The sequence below is a fragment of the Aptenodytes patagonicus genome, chromosome 6, assembly GCF_965638725.1.
Source record: "Aptenodytes patagonicus chromosome 6, bAptPat1.pri.cur, whole genome shotgun sequence".
In the NCBI taxonomy this organism is placed as follows: Eukaryota; Metazoa; Chordata; class Aves; order Sphenisciformes; family Spheniscidae; genus Aptenodytes; species Aptenodytes patagonicus.
The window spans coordinates 24,636,404-24,655,791 of record NC_134954.1 but is presented as its reverse complement, the minus strand read 5'-3'; the positions used below and the strand labels follow the sequence as shown (position 1 = coordinate 24,655,791).

General features: G+C 45.6%; 1 protein-coding gene across 29 annotated transcripts in view; it reads left to right on the top strand.

Annotated features, from left to right (window-relative positions):
• The window catches only part of LOC143161987 (uncharacterized), a 99,786-nt gene that overhangs the window by 22,822 nt on the left and 57,576 nt on the right, over window positions 1-19,388 (top strand). For 2 of the 29 annotated variants that reach the window (XM_076341557.1, XM_076341556.1), the window contains exon 4: window positions 18,106-18,151. The exons of 22 other annotated variants lie outside the window; for them this stretch is intronic. The gene's annotated coding sequence lies outside the window, so the exon portion shown is untranslated. 5 more of the 29 variants (XM_076341553.1, XM_076341561.1, XM_076341555.1 and 2 more) reach the window with 5 other exon arrangements.

Below are 19,388 nucleotides of genomic sequence, written 5' to 3'. Positions count from 1 at the left end.
ACTGGGGATGTGAATGTGTCCCTGAGTTAGCCACACTGGCATGGGGAGGGATTAAGTGGCTCAGCCCAACCTAGAGTAAAACATCTAAACAACTAGCAGAGGAATTTCAAAGAGAGCAATGGGCTTGAGCTGGCATCAACCCACATATTCCCTCCTGGCGACTGGGGATGCCCAGTGTCATGGCGGTGAGCACATTATGGAGACCGGTAATGGGAATCACACTGGTATGGTGACCGAACTGTGTATTGCAATTGCTAACTCACATTTGTGTTGTGTTTTCAGTATATTTTGTATCACTCTGCTAAGTCAGAAATCCTGGGTGCAGATGGTGGCAGGAGTGCCCGGGCGCTGGCAGGGCTGGCGGCTTTAGGCCATCTCACACCGCATGGTGCCAGCAGTTATTACAGCTCTGCACACCCCATTACTGTCAGGTCTCTAATGTCCCTCCCGGGCCATGGGGAGAGCACCCCTTTCAAACACCGGGCTGTCACAGTGGTAATATCCCATGTACGTTATTTAAACATCACAGTACTTTACTGCACAAAAGTATGCATTTCAGTAAAGCAAAGTATTACTCAGTGCAAGGACTAATGATGGAGTTTGATCTCCAGTAGATGATGGACAGAAAGCAATACATAAAATGTTCCCTTATCAAACACAAAAAGCACTTTCCTGCAGAAAAATGGGAACATAGTATCCAGCCAAGGAATGGAGAATTTCCTCCTTTCTGAAAATTCCTTTTGTCTCTCAATCTATCAAATTCTACCCCATTATTATTTTTCCTACGAGCAATGCTTTCAGCCAAGCATTTTACAAGAAGTTCTGCCCCCTTCTCTTTTGTTACACAAGGCTCAGACATTTTAAGTGATACTGAACTGCACATCAGTAGTGGCTCAAACCCAAGTGTCCCCTTCCACAAGCATCCCAGGCCACGGTATACAGCATGACACCTGGTTTCATGTACTACATCCCCTTATCTCTGAGAGCCTAGTGCCCATTATGGACATGACCCTTCCCAGGAAAACTTTAGAAAGACACAATGTGCATTTGCTTAAGTCTCCACAGAATTAATGTCTAGGGTAAAATTTGGTCCATGGTATTTTATGACACTGATTTGTAAATAATTTTGCTTTTAAGCATAAAGGTTTGGGGAAATAAAAAATTCCAGTGCTCCAGATGGAGCAAAGCTAGATCCCCTGTTGTCATAATGGGCCATACAGTGTGAGATGAACTGCCGTCATTGTTGAAGCAGAGCATATTCAGACTGGAACACAGTTCACAAGCGGCTGGTGCAAATTAGTTTTATAGTGGTACCTTTATTTCATGCATGTCCATCCAGATAAACAAGACTCTGTATTGTCCGGTCAGTAACAGATTCTTTGTGATTTAGTCTTGCTGATTTTTTAAAATTGTTAGCATCAAAATGCTGGTGGCCTGTGGTTTCTCATCCTCGCTTAGGCACCATAGTCATTCAGTACTGGGTTAGTAAAAATGACCCGTGCCTAAAAAGCTGGTCACCCAGGCTCTGCCTGTCATCCTGACCTCCAGAGTACAGTGCCAGTGCTGCTCACTAGCAGCTCAGTGACTCTCTGGGCTTGTACTAGAGGTGCAGGGAGACAGCCAGCACTGACTGTATGGATGGAATGGTAATTTATTACAGTATTGTCCTGTGTCCTCCTATTAGGGAGAAAACTGCAACAGTTATTTGTGCAAACCATTCAACATTAATTTAGGCAGGACTTTGTTAATTCATGTTGGGAGACGCAGAGTCCTTTGGTGGCAGTTGGTTTCTCACATTTCTTTAAAGAATGTGTGTGTGTATATATATTGCAGAAAGGCAGAAAATAGTTGAAAGAATTACTCTGTTTGCTTTTGCTTCTAATTTGCTCGTTAGGGATTTGTTAGAAGGAAACATAGGCAATGAAGAAAGCAAGGAAATCTCACCAGGAGCAACACCCACATGCAGGTAGCAAATGCCTGCATGCACCTGAATTCAATTGATGCGAAGAAGCTGAATTTAAAATGCACTACAGAACAAAACAGGGCCAGCTGGAGGATTTCCTATAAGAGAAAGGAGAAGCCTGGGGAGGCAGCAGGTAGGAATGCTGAGCTGTGATGCATTCCTTCTGGCTGTGAGTGGTGTATCTGGAAGGAGGGGAATGGGAGTATCTTAGTTTGGTCATTTGGCCTAGTGAACTCTTCCAGTTAACATTTTTTTTTTTTTCATCTAGCATTCAAGATGTTGGAGGGATTTTTTTTTTTTTTTTTAATATATATTAAAAGTGTGTGTGTATATATATGGGGTGAGGTCGAGTAAGTATTCATTATAAAAGGCTCCAGAAACACTGCGCTTCTGTCTCTGAGCACAAAGAGAAGCAATAGAAAATACAGAAAAATTTGTCAGTTACTCTGAGCTGAATGACTTACAGCTGTGTAAGTTGTGTTGGTATTGGATTTCAGAAAAGCTTTTGTTGGTGAGTGATGGTGCCACGCATTTTGGGTTATTGCTTTCTACAAAAAGCAGGGAGGTGAGCGCTTGCCTGTCTGCAGCATCTCCCTCCTGCACTGGGGGAGCAGGTGCTGGGGCTGCAGTGGCTTCCCGGCACCTGGGGGGAAGAGGTCGGCTTGGGGGAACCACCAGGAGGATCCTGGTAAATGGGGGTCTGGAGGAGCCAGAGGCAGCTGTGGAGGTTGTCAGCAGGAGCCCTCGCTGCTGGGACACGGCTGCCGACAGGCATGCGTGTGGTGTGGTGCAGCCCCTGTTCTGTTTCATCCTGGCCTTGCCTCTCCTCCCGCGCTGGCAGCTCGTGCCATGTGTGCAGGGATGCTGGGGGTGCCTGACTGCAGTGTTGCAGGGAGCAAGGCCCGTGGTGCCGTCCCTGCCCGGTGCAGCTCCTGTGCTCTCTCAGCTTTGGCTTTCCTACAGTGGCAATGATGGCAGGTGGCACTTACAGTTCCATAAAATACCTCCTCATAGGTTTGACTGTTTCACAGACTTTTAAAGCTGCTAGATTTCCAGTATTTCCTTTACTAGGCATTAACAAAAAAGCTTCTTTAAGTCAAGTAAAAATGTATTTAATTCAGTACTTACCTTGCAGTCTCAATCTCATCATACCTCTAATTTTAACGTAGGCTGAGTCACTTTCATCCTACTGCTTTAAAATCAGGCTGTGGAGCATGGTCTTGTTCTGGTGTGTTTGGGAAGTAGAACAATTTTTCTCTCTCTTAGTCAGATCTGTCCTGCCAAGCTTCTATCACTTGGTGCTCTTAGATATAAAAATAACTAATAGCTGGGGATGATTTGCAGAGTTAGTTTTATTACTGTAAGCAAAATTGAAACGTGAAGGATGCCAGCTTACACTATGCAGATTGATTTATAAAAATAAATTAAATGAAAGTATTAGTCCCGATGACAAATTTAACCTTGTTTTGACATAATTCCTTGGGGAAGAATTTGCATTGTGTATGCAGTACAGTAGTTATGCAGTACTTGCTTTCTCTATTTTGTTTGGCTGTGGCCTACTGGTTCCTCTCCTGCCTGCCTGTCAAACCCTCCTCTGAGGTTGCAGTTATTAATGTTTTTATGCTTAAAGTAGTATATTGTTCCCTATTCTTGTTCTTGAAAGTAGCTGATTTGGTTTTTGCAAATCCAAAGACTTCAATGTGAGACAGACTCTAGGCATGGAAAATACAGGTGGAACAGTTGTAGTCTGGCAACGCTATAAACTACTGGAAACAGTTGTGATGTAAAGCCTTGACAGTAGGTAGAGCCATTCCAAATGTCGTATCTGCAAGCATGTATCCCTGCACGTACGGGGAGAGAAAACAGAAAATACAAGGGGAACGCTACAGTATGTGTGTGATTGTAACACATCTAAAATACTGCACTCCTGGGTCCGCAGTTTAGGAAGAACATGGCAAAACTAGAAAAATACTGAAAATGGGACCAATATAAGATTGCAGGATTGAACAAGCTTGATCTGTTTATGTACAAAATCTGGTTGTGAATCTGGGCTGATCTAATTTTGCATTCACAGGTTGGTTTCTTCACGTGAACTTGAATTGTAAAGCAGCGACTGACTTTTTTTTTTAATTTATTTATTTTTGCTTTGAGTTCATTTGAACTTTCATCTCGGCAACAACGTGGGTCTTCAGACAACGTGGGTTGTAACAGAAGCGAATATGTACACGTTATGCCAGCCTACGTAGAGTTGTTTCACCTCTTGGTTTATACCAAGTCTTGGTACTGCTATTCCACCTCAAATTGGGTGCTGTCCTGCTTTGCTGTTGGTGCTGCACTGGCAAAGGGAGGTGGATGGAAGTCGTGAGACAAGGCCTGGGGCTCAGCTGTGTGATTGTAATGTTCCTTTCAGGCTGGCACAAGTTTAACCTGCTAATATTAAGTGTGGATTTTGGCCCATAACATGAAATGAAGCCTGGTGAGGATTTGCTTTATTTCTACTATCAAACAGGCATTAAAGACACCTGTTCACTCTCAAGTATAAGTCAGTTTGCACAACCAAGAAACCTCTGGTTTGCTAGGCTGGTCTTGGCAAGCTTTGAGGATAGTCCTTGCTTACAGAGACAGGCTAGCAACTGTTAGCCACGTTAGTGGAAACACCATCTCTTTTAAATGGAAAAAGGTAAAGCCAACTAAAAACAAGTTATCTGTTTCTTTTCTGCCTCTGAGTAGTTTCAAACCCAATTTACTGGTCTGCTAGGTGAAAGTAAAGCATCTTACAATGGCAAAGAAATCCAGTATGTTATTCAATAGGGGGGTTTTGTTTGTTTTGTACACAAGTTGCTATCCATTATCTGCTTAAAAAGTTTCTTTGGTTGAAAAAATGCTAACAATATTATGTATAATTCCGTGTTTTCCACATTTATGATGGCATATAAGCAACAACAAAAAAAGATGACAGTAGCAGACTTTTTATTGCCTCTTATAGGAAGTCACACCAGGATTAAACTTTGTAGTGTAAAGGGAAGTCATATTATGCCTCTTTGAGGCTTCTTATGTACTCTTCATTGCCCAGGACCTTAGTATAAATTGAAAGCAGGCTCCATGTGCTCATGAAGGAGAGTAAAGTATGTTACCTTGCACCTGTTAGGCATGAGCTTTAGCTCCCCTTTGCTGCTAGGTGGAGCAGGCTTTATTGCGTTGCCTTGGTGCCACAGGGCTTTCCAAAGACCCCTTGCTCCTGAGACGCTCCCGTCATCCTACACCAACCCAACGGGAGTCACGGTCCTGCTGGGAGGGCCTGTGAGGTCCCTGCATGCCTGGGTGTATGCTCTTTGCCCAGTCCAAGGAAGTAAATAAGAGTACCGCTGACTTTCTGTCAGCTGGTTGCCCTGATGTTCAACCTGCCAGTGAGACTGATGGTGGTGATCTCTGGTGGTTATTTCTGTTTCCGGAGACTGCAGGATCTCCAGCCAAAGACTAGGCCTATTGGACCAGATGCTGGACAAATGCAAAGCAGGAGACGTGCAAGCAGGTGTGGGAGAAGATGTTTGTGCATTGTCTGTTTGCTTGCTGACTGAGAACTAGGCTGGTATGATCAGTCTTCTCGTGCAATAGCTATCATCTGGCCATGCCTTTCAGTTGTTTACAAGCAGGTGTCAGCCACCGAAACAGGCTGTGTCTCATTGCCAGTTCCCTAAAAGCTACCACCTGCAAAAACTAGTTTTCTATTTGTAGCCATGGGTTTATTTGCTGTTTCTAAAACCTTGCACAAATTGGATCTCCAACCAGCTAGGCAGACACAAGCTTGCATGTTAATTTAATTTCTGCTGCCCTATAGCATCCCATATTGTGCATGGAGCATTCCAGCTTTCTTACAAAACAAGAGGTGATGGAGCACATAGCAATGTTGACTAATGTCACTTGTCAGGTGCCTTCTAAAGGACAAGGTGAGGCTGAGTGTTTGTAATACACTCAAGAGGATATGTTAGTCTCAATTTCTCCATGGCTTCAGTACAACAATAGAAATGGTATTATCAGAAACACCACTTCCAATATTGAAGATAAATTTATTAAGACAAATGTAGAGTAAAATAAAGGAATGCTTAAAAAAAATATTAAAAAGCACACAAAGGTGTATCCTGTGAATAGTGTGTGTCAGGGCAGGGCTTCAAGTAGCCCTTTGTACCACCTACTTACCTAGATTTGGCTTCTAGATAATTAAACTGATTCTTTTTTGCTAGAGTACTTCAGAGTTTGAAAGCTCTAAGACCTTGAAAACAAATTCACCATTTGCAATGTAACTGATAAAAATGCAGGCATTAGTTGGAATGAAGTTAGTATTTGGCTAGGCAACAATTTTCTGTTCTCAGGCTGCATTTGGGGTATTTTTAGGGTATTTTATTTCTGCTTGGATGTGCAGTGTACACATTTATACTAACAAGTTAAATTCATCAGAGTCTTGAGATTGGATTTCTCTTCTTACCTGTCTCTTCCATTGAGCTTTCTTTAGGATTGCAAAACCTTCCTACAGAATAAAGATTTTTCTCAGAGCATGGCAAAAAAAAAAATGTTGTGATGCTTTCTACTGCCAAGGACCAGTGTACTTTGTACATGCTGAAAGACTCAAACCAGCTAGTTTGCTGGCAGGAACAAGGTCACGGTGGCTTTCCCCTCCCCAGTTACCCAATTTAATGGGTATTTTTCTTTTCTGTCGTTTTAAGGAGCATTGTCATTTTGGCTTGTGGCCTGCTGATGATAAGACAGAATGACTATGCCCTCTGGCTCCTGCAGCTCTCCATCTGTCTCTGTACACCTTCCTTTGAGAACCACTGTCCACAGATCCTTCTTGCTGCCCACTGCCAGCTTCTTGCTGTAGTGGCTCCACCTGAGCAAGGACTTGCTGAAGATGTCTAGGCTGAAGCCACCCATTCTCTGCTCTATCAGCCAAATGGTAGAGGCTACTTTACTGAAACCACCGTCTGCTCCTGGCTGAGCTGAGCTTTCCTGTGTGTCAGCGTGGACTGGCAGCTCTGTGGAGTAGCAATGCTCTGGACATGTTCGTGGTCAGTGCTTTTCTGAGCTCTCCAAGAGGAGAGCAGAGAGTGAGTGAGGAGACACTGCTGGTGGCCTTGTCTACAAATGAATCCTCAGCTGATTACTTAGGGAAGCTTTGCAGTCTTTCCGCATCCTGAGGCAGGGGAAGGATTGAAGCAGGGGCTGAAATCCGAGAAGTAGAGGAGCTCTAGTTCAGCAGAGAAAGGAGCCCAAACTCTTGCTTCAAAAAAGAAATCACTTGCACTTAATGAACACCAGGTTTTTGGCGATACTGCTTTCACTTCTCTTACTGTGTGAAACTGCTACCACTGAGGCCAAGACCCAAATCATTGGAGTCACAACATTTGTGCTTGGTGTCTCAAATGAAACGATGAGAAAGTGACTGTACCTACAGTAATGCATTCCTGTTACACTATGGAAATGATGAAAGTAAGCCTTTGTACTATTAATAATCACCAGGTGTGCAGGAGCCTGCAGTAATGCCATCAACAGTGGTGACATGTCAGATATGTCAGTGAACTGGCCGCTGGTGCATGTTACTAGATATTTATCCTGTGTTTGCCACTGCAGCCTTTAAGCCCGACATTGTTTTACTTACAAGATTGGTGCAACATTTCTATGCTCTTGCTGTGATTTGTGCTATGGTTGCAGCAGAGACTTGTTTCAGTGTTAGTGCTATCTAGGGCTGGGCCTAAATTACAGGTGGCAGTGATCTGAGCTTGACAGAGGAGGCAGAGCTTCCCCTTCACTTAGGTGGTCCATCTGGCAGCATGCACTAGAGCTTCGTTTTGACTTTTTTTTTTTTCCTTAACTGTATACATATTATGCCACAACCTGCTTATGCCAGGTAGGATCATAATGTCTATGCTCAGCTGATCAGAGAGAAGAAGAGGGCAAGCTAGTAAGCAACATGTGTGCTTATCCTACAGCCCCAACTGATGGTCCAGGTCTGGTGACTACTGGTTGAGTATTGCTCAAATGCAAAAGGTGCCTTACTGTGGCCAGCCTTCCTACAGGCTGATTTGCAGAAACACATGGCAAACAGGAGGCTTTGTCACTTCTGTTCCGTGATCTGCACAGTTTTGTGGACCCAGACAGGAAGATACTAGCCTAAGTGCTGGAGAGTGAGAAGCTAATAGGTACGATTCAGATGATAACAGCTTACCTTGGGTTATAATAAACCACGCATATTTGAACAGCATATAACAAAGCCACACTTCTGTAGATTTTAGTTTTAACTAAATGAACCAAAAAAGAATTTTTGAAAACTCCAAGCAGTTTTTGAGGAATTCATAGACTGGATTAAATTGTGTCTTCATTGACCATAGCGTATAAATTGGGAAAATGTGTGTTTCCAGCTTTCAGAAGGTTGTGACTTTCACTTTTTTAATCAGCTTTTCTAGCTCTGAAATAATGAAATCTACCAATGCAACTGGAATAGTGTTTCTAAAAGGATGCATTGTTCTTCTGAGCCTTTACAAAGCCATTTCAGAGCCTTTCACATGCTACAGATACTAAAAAAAAAAAAAAAGTTGGAGCACAGAAGTTTGGGGTTGTGGGGGAGCAGAAGATTGGGCGAGGAGGGTAGATGTCTTTTCCTATCGTATTTCAGCGATTTAAGTCAGGTCCCCTCTGAAGCAAGATTAGTAATACCTAGGCCATCCTGATGGCTGTTCACCCATTTTCCTCTTTAAATCTACTGCTGTTGGGATTCCATGGTCTGCTCCAGCACTTGGATACTCCTACATATAGAAATTCAACCTACATCTTTCCCCAAAACCACCCTGTTACTTCTTGATCTGTACTGGGGAGAAGAAACATGGATTGCTGTCTTTGAAAGGATCTGTTATGCCCACCCTCAGCTTTCTTTCTAGACTAAACAAATCGCATTCTTCCTGTTTCTCACAGAATTGAAGGACAGCTGAGGTTGGAAGGGACCTCTGGAGATCATCTGCTCCAACTCTTCTCTTCAAAGCAGGGGCAACTAGTGCAGTGCATAGAGCACTGTCAGCCATGTTGAATATCTCCCGAGCGTGGAGACTGCTCAATCTCCCTGGGTAACCTGTCCCTGTGTTTGACCAGCCTCACAGTAAAAACGTTTTCTCTTGTGCTTGAACAGATCTTCCTGTATTTCAGTTTGTGCCTGTCCCCTGTTGTTCTGTCACTGGACACCACTGAGAAGAGTCTGGCTCTGCCCCATTTACTCCCCCCGTCAGTACTTTTACACTGATAAAATCCCCCCAAGCCTTCTCTTCTCAAGCCTGCATGCTCTCAGCCTCTCCCTGTATGTCATGTGCTTCTCTCCCTTCATCATACTGATGCCCCTTTGGTCTTTCTCCGGTACGTCCAAGTCTCTCTGGTACTAAGTGATGTTTAATATTGCCAAATCTTGAGATCACACCAGTCCGAACTGCTGTTCTATTCCCCAGCAAGAGTAATGTACACAAATACATTTCCTTCTCAGTGTTTTGCAGGGTGTTTTTTCTTGTAGGGAAATGGTCTAAGTCACTTCAAGCTCTGTATTAACTCTTACGTAAGCCTTTTGCTGGCTGGTGAGTGAAATGAGATGTCATGAACTGCAGCTGAAGAATGAAAAATAGTATGTATTCTCTCCCTGGTACCGGCAGTTTGGTCACTTCAATCTCCCTTCATGAATATGGACTTTAAAAAGTAGAATTACGGATTTCAGAGGTAGAAGATTAAAAGATTTAGGAAATCCTAGGAAAAAATTTCTGCTTCTGGCTGTGGTGGAGAGGTTGGAATCCATTTGTATCATCTGTAGATAGATAACTGCTGTCTCACAAATGGCCGAGGTTACTATGGGTTCAGAGGAACCACAGTGTGTGCTTGTCAAGGAGGATTCTCTAAATGGGAGAAGTAGCAAAACTAAAATAGGGTTTGTGTGTGGTGGCCAGAATTGGGTAGTGTAAATCAGAAGGGTTTGAGTCCTTGTCTTAGTCTCTCCCTTGCTCATTGATCTTGACCGGGTTTCAGCAACCATAGCTCTATTCTGGGAAGTCATTTTGTTACGAGGGCCCAGTGGAGTCCCAAATGTATTGCCTTTTGATGACTTCCGTGTTAGCACAGCAGTGGGGCAGGCAACTGGAGGAGAGTGCAGAAAGACATGAGCTAGCTTGGCTGTGCAGGGGCTGTGTTGCATTGTGAGGCACGGTGTTGGGGGGCAGCAGAAATGTTTAGCAGGGTTGGGGGGATGGGGTTTACTTGGGGTGGGTTTTGTAGTTTGTTTTGGTTCCCCCCACCCCTCCCAATCTCTTTCTGCCAGCTCTGCAAGCACAGCGAGGATCCTCAGAGTATATCTACATGGAGAACTGTGTGTGCAGGATGCCAGAACATGAACACGTAGCTCAGAAGTTACCCTAAGTTAAGTCTTCATGTGGACAGTGTCTGATGGTGAGGTAAGCTGCCTTGCACCCAGCGCATGCTGAGGATGTCTGTGCAAGGAATTTCTCTGCTGTCAGTTCACGCTGTAGCTGACTGCGTGCTGACTTCTTCAGGCAGGTTGGCTCCAATACCCACACTGAATCTCTGACGTGTCCCTGACCTCTGCCAGGAGCAGAGGTGCCGTCAGGCATGTCACTCCAGTGGCACAAGTGGTTTTCTTTACATTAGGTTTTGTGTAATCTGTGCAGCTCGGGGATTTTGTAAACAGCTTTGATGGCAGTGAAGAAATACTGCGCTGATGGAACTGTTGTTACTTGTGATCGCTTTGGAGAGATGCTTTGAGAAGGCACGCTGTTTTCTATTTGCCCTATTGATACAGCTAGGGGGGGAAAAAGAAACAGCGTAGGAGGCACACGAAGCCCTCTGGAGAAGCAGCAGAGGACTTCAAGCTGGGTATAGGTGCAGTAACTGCCCTGAGTTTGTCTGAATTGAGTTAATCGTGTAATTGATTTGTCAGAGAGGGTGTCTAATAAAAGGGTGTTTGGTGACTTGAGCAAGGGGTGAGTTGAGAAGATCTGTGGCTGTTATGGAACAGAGGGGCATGGTCAATGGGTTGTGCTCCTGTGTTCCTGCGGGTTTGTGGGATTAACGTGGTAAATGCAGAGCAAACACAAGGGATTCTTAGCATTCAAAAGCAGCTGATCTGGTGATTGATAAAGTGCCATTTTGTGTCCTTGCCTTCAGGAGGGGCTTATTTTCCTGCCTGTAAAATGGGAATGACAGTCCCTGTCCAGAAGCCTCACTGTACTGTGTGTTAGCAGTCACAGAGCTGCTGTTGCTGTCTGAAGTGATTTGTCACAATTCCTTTCTTGTGAATAGCAGTATTTCTGTTTGGCAAAGGTACGGCTAACCTAGAAGTGAAGGAGTGAAAAACAGCGTGTGAGATAGCTTGTCCCAATAAACCATGAGGTGGCATGTTGAGGTGGAGCTGTGAATCCAGTCTGCAGGATGCAATCTAGGATCTGTCTGAGCTTTGAAAGTGTATGTGGTAATCAGACAGTGGTCATGTTTTCTGCTGCCATGGAAAAAGGCTTTGGCACAGACATACATATCTGATGACAATGGGTTCATGAATGTAGCTAAAAAACAACCAAAACCCTCCCCCAGAACACAGCAGATTAAGACTCTTATTTCTCCTCTGTGGAGACTCCCATTTATTGCAGTGGAGGCTGAGGCTTGCATTTCAGAGAAGAGTAGTCCCGCAGAGCCTGGTGTGCTTTGGGGGATGCTCATGCAGAGCCTTTTCCTGGGCTCAGTGCTGCCTACCTGCCTTGCCTACCCCAGCTGCGGCAGAATTTTCTTCTAGTTGTTTCTGGGCATTTGCTGCTTTGGAAGTCTCAGGAGAGTAAACATGAAGGTTTCTGATGCTCATGGTGTATGTAACCTTTTTCTTTTAACTTTCTCCTTCTTCCACAGGCTATCCAGTAGTCCTTTAACAGTTCTGTGCAACCTCTAGTTTTACAGAGGTTTTACACTTGTGTTCCCTGCCACTTTCCACATTCTTTCGTGCTCCAATTCTATTTTTTTTTTTTTTTTTTTTTTTTTTACTTACCAGTTTGTCTTCTAATCATCTCCTCTTCTCCTGCCTGCCTTCTCCACCTTTCTATCTGAGTCCCAGGCTCTGGCATGTGGGTGGACAGTGGCCAGCGGAGCACATGGTGCGTCTAAGCAGAGAAGAGTGGATGTTTCTCACCTGAGTCAGCCCTGGGGGACGGCCACAGCAAATAAACAGTTTTCCCAGACTTGGTCTGTGGTGTATTCTGATACTGAAGCATGGATGTTTTGGGGTAAACTGTGCACATTGGAGCTTTCTGTTACAGAGGAATGAAATCCTGGTGCAGCGCAGCAGCAGAACTAATGACTCCCTGAGGTCACCCAGAGCTGGATTTGGCTTTGGGCAGCAGCTGAAGCTATCCTGTGCAACTGGACAGAAACTGGGAGTGAGTGGGACTGTAGGTGCCTGTTGCTGGTGTTTGATGGGATGGAACAGGATTGGCCGTTGTAACAGTCCCCTCTGCTCCTGCAGCTGTGCTAAGGAAACCTGTGCCATAGTTACCCACTGAAGACTTGTGAGAACTAAGGATCTTTCGGGTTTCAACATACATCTGGTCCTTCCTTCCGGATGCTGTTCCATGTCTATAGCACAGATTCTTGCAGGCCGATACAGGGTGTGCCGGATCCAATGACGTGCCGTCTGGCATGGCTGAGGCAGTTTCAGTGAAACTCCTGTTGATGAGACACTTCAGCTGACATCATACCGCGCCATGGGCTGGCTGATATGCCTGTTGACAAGGACTGTGTCAGCACCAGTGCGCTCCCTGAGCTGCTGCCTGGGGCTTGGTGTAACATCAGTTGTGAGTGGGAATTTCTCTCCACTGCTGGTAGGTTGTATCCTGTGCTGTTACCAGGCGGAGCTTCTTTAAAAAAATCACTGGCATACATCATACCAGATCCAGCGACATGGGCTATCTTTAACTATGGGAGTATTCTTCTATAACCATCTCCACACCAAATAGTGCTCGGCATCCTACTTCCCTTGCACGGGGATGCTGTGAGGATGAATCTAGTCAGGTATATCAGAGGCATCTACTTCCACAGCATCCAGACACCTCGCAGGCGTTTGATTATGGTAACATCTGCCTCATCAAACACCCAGAGGGACAAAATAATTGTAAGGGGATGCTGTTCCTTTTTTAATGCTTAATTTCTCTTTTATTACTTGAGTTAGAGCTTTTGTTCCAAACGCAGTCCAAACCGCCTTTGAAATCAGAAATGTGACTGCACCCAGATGCACCACGTTATTTCCTTTGTTTTTCAGATAGTCTAATTCTTTTTCTCCCTTTCTTCTTAAAGCAAGCAGCCTCTGGGGTGTTTTGCGGTACTACTGATGTTTAACATGAAGAGGCTGAGAAACTGATGTATGCAATGATTAAGTCACTTTCACAAGGTCATGCGGCGAATCATTGGCGACGCCAAGAATAGCACCCCAAGTCTCCTGGCTCTCTCTAGCCCACCCTAAACACTACAGGCTGCCTTTTCCTGGTGAGCATGATCTGATTCATAATGCAGCAGTTCTGCTGTAAGGCTGGCTACCTCTGCGATCTTGCTGCTGCTGCAGAGAAAAGCACTCAGGCTCAGGCAGCAACAGAGATTGCACGTCTGTAGCAAAAAGTCTAAACCCCAGAAACGGTATTTAGCAGCTTATCTTATCTACAGATAAGCTCATAAAATGTACTGACTGGTTAAAAATAGGTTTTAAAGTTCTTGGCAAACATCTCGAACTCTATATTCTTTGTTTTTTGCTGCAGTACAAAAATACCATTTCAATGATTCTGATTCATATTGGCTTTTTTCTTGTCTTTCTGGAAAAGTACCAAATTATTGATGGGTGTTTTTTGCTTTTAATTGTGCTCTTGAGTGCTAAACCCATTCCTGCTATTTGCTTGCAGCATGTTTAGGCTATGTTTAGGCAAATGCAAATGTAAGTGGTTATTCAGTGCCTTTGGCACTCTGAACAGAATGTACCGAACTCCCGGGGCTTGTTACAAAGCCTCAGCCTCCAGCACTAACAAAGCCTGTGCAGTCAATAGCTAAAATATTAGAACTACCTAGGCTTGACAGAGGGAGTTCAGAGGATCTGGGAAGACCGTGGACTGTGAACTTGCACCCAGTTTTTGTCCTGTGGATTGGGTAAATGAAATAAGAGGACTCCTGCCTCTGTTTACTGGCAGCTAAGGGTGCTCTTGAGAGGCTAGCTGTGTTGTGTGTGCATGCACTGCCTGTAACACTGGGGCCGGGCTGGTTTAATATTGTGGTCTGTGGATCCTTTTGCAGTGTGTAGTTTACTGATGAAGTTCTTGTCTGGCTGTATCAATGCTCAGCTCAATGTGTTCATGAATCACAATGGAGGCTTTCCTTCTATGAACACCACAGTCGTTGGAAGTGAAGTGAAACAGTGCGATGCTGCTGCCTGCTGCGTGTCCATTGGCAGCAGCTCGGGATTTTTACAGTTGTTTGCCTTGTTACTCAACCTATTTTAAGCTCTGATGGAATAAGGATGGCATTTGATCACGGTCCTGGGCACAACTGTTTGGCTTTTATAACCTATGTTTTAAACCAGAGGCTTTTTCCATATATGTTTGTGTCTTCAAATAACTTTAGACTCGTGGCTTTAGACTTGCGTGCTCTTTTGCTGGCCTTTGCTGTTGCCTCTTACAAGAGAGCACCCAGCTTTCACTCAGGCGGGTGTTGTTTACCTAGGTAAGAACCCCTCAAAGGAAGGAGCATAGTGATGCCTGGGGGGGCACGTACACTGAACAGAGCACTTCCTAGCCTCCATCCTTGGTCTAGTTCTCAAGATGGGAGTTAAAGATGTCTTTGTATCTCTGTCTTTTTATTGGCTTTTCTTTATCATATCTACATGTTTGCCAGTGTCCTCTGATCTTGGTTCTGATCTTGGGTTTATTGAATAGGTGGCACACTACGTAAAGACTTTAATGTCTAGCACTACAGGATAAACCTCTCCCATCGTGGAAATGATCAGCTGCTAATGCTGGTTCCATGTTCATCTAACTCTAGTACACCGAATGAGCAGCCTCCATCTACTAAGTAAAATACTCTTAAAACTGGTGCTTTGCGTTTTACCCACAGGACTGAGACTTCAGAGAGCAGCTTGTCCTGCAGGCTTGGTCCCTCAGCTTCTTAGTGGATTAGATGCATTTATGGTTAGCAGTGAAATTTAGTCTCGTGTCATTTGTTTTAATACTGTGCAGAGCAAGGCAGAAGGCTTGTTTCTTCTTGCAAGTGAATGTAGCCAGAAGATGAATGTTTGCCATCTGGGAGGAAAACCAGGACTGGCAGTAACATGAAGTCAGGAGAAAAGAAAAAGGAAGCGCTCAGTTGAGAGAGGGCCAGAGTACAGAGGGGAGGAGAGGCAGGTAGTAAGATGTCTGTCATGGTTGTCTCTTGTCTCCTTAGGTAATAATCTAAGAAACTCAGGAAAGTAAATCAACAAAACTGCTGCTTTACACTGTCTTTTGGGTGGTAAGGAAAACCATGGGACCTCTTAGCTGCTTTATTCTGTACAAGTGTTTTGCAAGGCCCACGCAGATAACTAATATCCATAAAATTAACACGCATTTACTGTGATTTGAAATTAGATTTCTGCCCATATATTCTCCTGCTTTCATGTTTTGATGGCCAAGTTTTTATCAAATCTCTACCTTTTGTTTTTATATTTCCAAGCTGCACAGGCATATACCAGCTTTGGTGTAGTTGTGCACCACATTCATAGCTACAAATATCTGATACTTGTAACACTCTGGGACTGGGGTTGGAGACCTCACTCTAACCTCTAAAATCGGGAGCCCGGTTATGGGACTGCTGGGTTATTGTGCAAGCTGGTGCTTGATGTGTGAAAGAAACATTCTGCATGAAGTAAAATTACAGCTGCTGAAACTTCCATGCTGTATATAATGTAGGTTAGAAAGAAATCTGGAATAGCTGGTATGTTACAGTAAACTAGTTTGTGCTGTTGGGACCTAAGGGACAGTTTGTTACTGCAAATGCTGTTTCCCCCTGGAAAACCTTCGCTTGCAGTAAAGAGGCAAACTATAGCAATTCGGCCAAACACAGGTGCATAACACCCCAAAAGCCATGTATGCAGTCATTAAAGACAATGCTGTTTGAGCCAGCTTTTAATGAGAAATACAAAGAATTTGTTAATTAAAAAAATCTAGCTAATTCATTGTCTAAATTTAGAGTACAGGCAAATGAACCAAAAGCTAACGCAAAAAAGCAAGTTCAAGTTGCTTGTGGGAAGGGAAATGGCCTTTACTGCTGCCTCCTTAGTATTTCCAGTAGCATCCAGGACTGTGCATCATGCACCCAGAAAAAACTGGAATATTTTGGTCCTTAACAAAGACTTTTTAAGCTGGAATGTGAACTGCTCAGGTGTGGGTGAGACAAGCAGGCCACTGACTGCATTCGCACCGCTGGGGTCCTGCTGGCTCTCACCAGTGGTAACAGGCAGCATGGCTGGAGGGAGAGATCTCCAGAGGACATCTGTACGTGTGGGTTGTGGTGCTGGCAACATGCTCTCTGTCTCAGAGCTGTCTGTCCCCTCCTGGTCTTCCCCTGGAAGGCCTGGGAAGGTGAGGAGCTGACACCAGGGCCCGTCGGGTTGCTGTAGACCTCCTGAAGCTGCGCACAGGCTTCGGAGATCTTGGCTAGCTCAGCTCACTGTGTTTTTGCACAGCGGAGGGCCCTGGACCACTCTCTGCATTTCTCAGCACCCGCATGGGCTTTGGGAAGTTGTTCCCTTGCCTTGGGCATGGGGTACATTGGGGGCATAGGGGCCACGTGCTGTTCCCTGGTGAGAGGGTGCCCACGTGGACTGGTCTGAGCACATCCCAGGCCATCTGCGTTCAAGTGCCTGGCTTCGGGGCCCGTGGCTTGTACATCTGGAGCCTCTCTGGCTGCTTGGGGTGCACACAGGCATCTCCAAATGCAGGAAGTCTGTAGTGAGCCAAGAGGCTGTTTTGTCTCCATGTGACACTGGGATATGCTGAGGAGCCACTGTGAGCTGCAGGCTGCACCGGGGGGAGGTGGCCTGAGCCCAGCAGGGCCCTGCGTCACCAGCAGCCTTCCCTGGACACGGCCTGTGATGCCACCGGGCACATCATGGGAACAAGTGCTGCAGTGACAGTGCAAGACGTGTTGGAGGCGAGACTCTCCTCCTGTTCATCCAAGCTGCCCTGCTTTCTCCTAGACCTGTCTTGGGCCAGGACTTTGGACCCGTCAGGGAGCTGAGGCTGGTGTGATGGCCCCGCTGCTGCAGCAGGCCCCTCGTTCACGTTCGCTCCTTGTAACTGAGCCCGTGGAAGGGATGCCTGGGAACACGCCACGGGGATGGTCTCAGTCAGGCGTGATGGTGGGGAGCTGCCTCACCAAGGGTCTCTGTCTCAATGGCTGTGCAGAACCGGCACCAGGGCAAAGGGCTGCAGGTATGCCTGGCCACAGCCCTGCTCCTGCCCCCCAGTCTTGGGGGTGGAGCAGGCAGAAGGCTCTGTGCAGCCCCTCTGTGCAGGGATGGGAGCTGGGCTGCGCTCCCTGTGCCGGCTGGGCAGTGCTGTGCTGGGTCAGGCGCAGGGGAGGGAGCAGACACCCAACGTGGCCCTCGGGGCGCTGGCAGGCTGCTGTATTGACCTGGCCTCAGGGGTCAGCGCGGCGGCGTTTGGGAGTCTGCTGTAACTTGGGGTCAGAAGATTGATTGATTTATTTTCTTCTTTCCCAAGAGAATTCAGAAGGGTGAGGAGAGCGGCGCTGCTGTTGTACGTGCTCCACAGCTCGTTGGAGGTGGCAGACAGGGGGATTTCGGGTAGCACTGGGGAAGTCAACCTTGCCTCCCTCTTGGGGTCTCTGGTCCGGCCAAAGTGTAATGTGGGCAGGCCACCTCGGAGCAAAAAGTGGAGGCACTTGCAGCTCAGAACCATTTAAGACAAGGCTAACGTCGTATCCTGTTCTGGTTTTACAAAATCAGATTTCCCGCTCCCCCCCCCTCCCCACCCCCCCCGGATCTTGTTCTTACACATACTTCATTGCTATGCCCTTTCTGTTGTTTTCAGGATTATGAACCTTTCTGCAGCAAGATTTGAAACAGCCAGATTCCAGGTTAGATGAAAGTCCCTAAGATTCACTTGTGATTTCCAGTAAGGCTTCTTTAAGGCTTCTGGTTAACATTATGAAGTCATAAACTTTTATTTTGGGTGTCTGAAATACCATAGGAATTTTCTGATGGAGGGTACCTTTTAAAAAGCTGTTATGCTTTAGTACCCTTTGCTTGTAATTTCCAAAACAACCTGTGTCCTATAAAAACAATTTTTCACAAAGCTTTGAACGTGTTTTCCAGTACTTCCTGGGGGTGTCCCTGATCCAAGCTCTGGTTTGGTGTGAATGTATGAGAAGCTGAAAGAGAAACTGATTTGCTTTCTGTATCTCACCTCTATTTTTCCTCTTGTGCTAAGGGCCATGAAGCAGAAAAGTAATTGAAAAATGTAGCTCAAGACAGTGCTGCATATGTACTTGTGAGAGCTGGTTATCCTTCCTCCTTCTTGCCTCTTTACTCTGCTGTTAGTGGATTTGGATAGAAAACGGAAGATTTTTGTTTCACTGAGGTAGGCTGGCTGACAGCTCCTCTTGGCGCTGTCGCTGGCAGCCTCTGCTGGCCCATGAGCTTCTGGCCCCTGGACAGACTGCCTGTCTTGCAGTCACTGCAGCAGCTGACTGCTGGGTGACCAGCTTGCTTTACTTAGAAGGTTGGTACATCCATAGGCTGTAACACGATAAATGGTGAGCAGCTGAATGCTTTGGCGCATACAAAGAACAACACAGAGAGGTTGGGTTTTATTGCATTTTGAGCTCTGTCCATAGAAAGCGAAAGGAATACTGTGGGTTTCCTTATTTGTGTGGTCCTGATGCAGAATATTGCAAAATTGCAAAGAATGATTGAAACAATGTTTGTGCTGGTAACAGGGGTTGAAATGCTTCCTGTCATGGAAAAGATGAACAAGCCAATTCCACATCACCTTTCTTTTCTGAGACCTGTGAGTACTATCAGTGTTGCTGCTATTTTAATTTGAGCTGCTGCCCTATGTGGTATCAACACCTTTGCTATGCATGGTCAAGTGTCACCTTCCCAGGAGTGGCATGAAGGGAGTAAGAGGGCATGAGCCCTCTTGGTACTCCCTCTGCCTGTCTTCTGCTCTTCACATTTTGCTGTATTGCACACCGCTCAAGCCAAAGCAGGGGCAGGAGAGCACAGAGACCAAAGGTGGCAGCAGAAGAGGAGGGCATAAAGGGACCAAAGGGAGGGGAAATGCAGGAGCAGTAGGTAGAGAAGGCCAGGGCA